We start from the raw sequence: 3,522 nt of genomic DNA on the forward strand, positions 1-3,522 counted from the left end.
TCAGCTGTTGGTGTCTTCATCTTTGTTGTGAATTTATAGTGCCCTTAAAAATGTGTCAACATGTGCTGCTCTGTCTCTTTCTAGAAGCGACTCGGTTTATTTTCAGGCCGTGTTTTTGCCTCCTGAGGATCCAGACAGCAGAAAACCCGACAGGAAGCCGCTGCTGTCGCTGCTCCCAGACACCAGCAGCCAACTCAGAGTGTGTGTGTGTGTGTGTGTGTGTGTGTGTGCGCAGTTCAATATAGCATGTCTCTTTTCCACTGTAATCTTTGGATGGTCACTGCAGGCTTGTTGTCCACCTTTATTGGGATGAAATGCTGGTTTCCGTTAACCTTCTTGTTCACTTGTTGCTCTGTCTCATTGAAATTCTCAGGACTTTGTTTCTCTCTATATCTTTGTTTCCATTCACCATATAATTGTGCAATTTGACATCACAAAAATAAATGTGCTTGATGAATATAAGCCAAATTAGAAAAAAAGTATTTTTTGATAAAAAGGTTTGGTGCTTGTGTAACATAATATATTACATTAGGAATATCAGAATGATTAAATAAATCAAAGTTAAATCAAATCAGAATAGTTCTTAGATTGGGTCCGACTGCTGGAGGAAGTGGCATTTTGTATAAACACAAACGAAATGGTGCAAAACTAGTGAAATGTGTTAATATTTACAATATATACATACAGGTTATTCAATTAAGTCCATAAAACTTTGATAAACTGGTTGAACTGGAGTTCAACCAGTTTCTTGCTGGTGATGCATGAAATGATGAAAAACCAAACAAAAAAAGTCCAGTTCCCTTCTTTGTGGTCCAGAGTGAAGATTGTTGGGCTCAAGGTCTCCCACAGATGTGATGTTTCTGTGATCCGCTGTTTGGGTTGTCTGGACGCTAACTGACGATCTAGGACTGAACCCAGATCCAGAATCCTGGATTGGGAATCTGGAACAGAACCTGGCCTGTATAAAACAGGCCTGAATGATCATTTACACGTCGTTCAAATTACTGCAGTAAAATGAGTTTCCATTACATTAGTTAAACTTACGCAAATACTCATTCAGTTTCATCCAAATGATGAAACAAACTCAGACCAGTGACCGTACTGACCCTAGCTCCCAAAACAAACAAAACTCACCAGTTCCCACTTGACAAACCGTGTGATCGCCACAACGTTTGGCTCAACAATCGCACGTCTGCAGGTTAAAAGGCATGGAGTGAGTGATTGCACAATAGATATTTGAGAAAGGCTTTGAAAACACTGCAGACCTACCTGCCCTCCAGCGTCTCCTACCTAGGCTGCTGCTCATCAGCCACATAAGCAGCAGCTGTCATGTGACTTTAAAACCACGCGAGAACAGTGTGTTGTTTTGATCTCGCTTGGTTTATTTTGTGCTGAATAAATTAAGGAAAACAGAATTTTAATTAAAAAAAATAAATAAATAAATAAATAAAACTGAATCTAATCAAAAATGGAAAAAATTATCCTGGTTACACTCAGATGAGGTGATTTTTCTTTTTTGGACATATCTAAACCGGTTTGTTTCAGAAACCTGCAGAGGAAAAACTTTTTTCACTTCACGTGAGTCACATGATCAACAACCGGATGTCACTATTGGCCAAACCCACAAAGAAGAAGATGACAGGAAGTAGTTGGAGGATCGTGGAGTGGCATGTTTTTTAATGACTTAGCATATCAGCAAACTTATTCATGTGATTTTAATTGCATTTCTTATTTATTTTTTTCAACATTAGTAGAATATTGACAAAGTGTTGCACACATTTGTGTTGGACGCACAGCGGCTGTCTACTGCCCCGGCCAGACTGATCCAGATAGTTTTCTTTTCCCTATTTGTGGAAGATTGAATTAATGTCTTCCAATCTTTCTCTATGACTTGCAATGAAATATAAATATACATAATCATAGGAAGGAGTAGTGCATGTTATTATTAAACAGAATGTATTTTTACAGATATTCTATTTGTTTTGGTTTGGAGAAAATGTTTCATCTTTTGATGCTTAAAACTTTGATATTCTCCAACTGGGATAGATAATCAAGTCCTATAATGTATCTATATCTAAAACATTTTAAACATCTTAATGTATTAATCAGCAGCATCTTTTACTGTACTAATTCTTCACTTTAACTGTTTACATGTTTCATTTCAGAGCAGTTTTACAAAACAGATTAAACTTTATCCCAAAGCACAAGACTCTTTATGTTCACACTCTCTTTATGTAGAGAGAAAACTATATTTGAAAACAAATATAGTTTTCAAATAAAATATGCACACTGTTTAAAATATAAAACTATTATTCCATTTAATAGCTTCCATTCTGGCATCTTAAAGATTATTCAGATTTTTATCATTATTTATCACTCCTTGTATGATAATAACCTTAGCTTTCACAACTGAAGAAAGAGTATAGTCCAAGTAAGCTTATTTAACTTTCAGCCCATTTTGTGAGCATAAAGGACCAGGTCAGATCTTTTATTGCTGTTGACCCATCAATACGAGATAAAATTCTACAATAAAGGGATAAAAAGCTTCAGTCGGGTCACAGGTCAGGGCTTTTTATGAATAAAAATTGGTTTGCATTGGCCTCCTGCCATCTGGGACATCTGGACCGAGTCAAGTTTATTGATCTGTGAGACACAGAAACTCACCTGTTCACCTGCACAGACGAAGAGGTGAGAAAACACAAACTTTTAAAGGAATGCTGCTCAGTTATTTTAACTTAGATTCTTGCAGCACATGGTGATGAGACATAAAATAAATGCAGTTTTGATTTCATATTGTCTGTTTGCTGAATTCAGATGAAATGTTGCTACCAGTTTGTCTTGAAAAGTTAATGAAATCACAATGTAACCTTTGTAATCCTCATGGGGTTCCCAGAAATTACATTTCAGACAGCTGTAATAAAAACAAGCAATACACACTGAAAAATGACAGTCATTACATTTTACTGGCTGACTCATAATTGTGGTGCAGTTGGTCCAATCTGTTTCCATGTTCTTCAATTTCCAGCTGTTTCTGTACATTAACTCATCAGCAATGTGAGAAGATCAACATGAAGCAACCAGGAGGAATCATTCAAGCAAAATCTGAAGTTTTAAACTGCCTTCCTGACCAAACCACACCACTGTTTATGATTCACACTACAAAATATTACAACCCCCAGCATCCGCCTCTCATGATGCCAGGATGCTTTGACAGCATTAAAATCATTTTGGATTTGAAAAGATCGACTTGTGCAGCTTGGAGGTGTGTGAGCCTCTCCACAGCCAGGAGCAACATCTAAAGATCTAACTGGGCGTTGAAGCTAATCATGACTTTGGATATGTTGCTTTCAAGATGGTGGGATATTCAGTTCAGCTGTTTGACAAGACATTTTAGTTTTCAGCCATGAAAGGATCCCCAAGCACCAAAATAATAATTAGTTAGTTAATATTAATAATACTTCCTCTTTTCTGGTAGTGTCGAAAACATTTAGCCGTTTCTTCTCTATTAAACAGTTTATCTAA

The 3,522-nt window shown here is 36.8% G+C and overlaps 1 long non-coding RNA gene across 1 annotated transcript; it reads right to left on the reverse strand.

Annotated features, from left to right (window-relative positions):
- Positions 1 to 244: 244 nt before the first annotated feature.
- Positions 245 to 1,401, reverse strand: LOC103148197 (uncharacterized). The gene is made up of 3 exons (XR_477330.2): positions 1,270 to 1,401; positions 1,135 to 1,192; positions 245 to 958 (listed from the first exon to the last, which is right to left on the reverse strand). It is a non-coding gene; the product is annotated as an uncharacterized LOC103148197 (long non-coding RNA).
- Positions 1,402 to 3,522: the final 2,121 nt, after the last annotated feature.

Source organism: Poecilia formosa, unplaced genomic scaffold (assembly GCF_000485575.1).
Source record: "Poecilia formosa unplaced genomic scaffold, Poecilia_formosa-5.1.2 Scaffold200, whole genome shotgun sequence".
NCBI lineage: Eukaryota > Metazoa > Chordata > Actinopteri > Cyprinodontiformes > Poeciliidae > Poecilia > Poecilia formosa.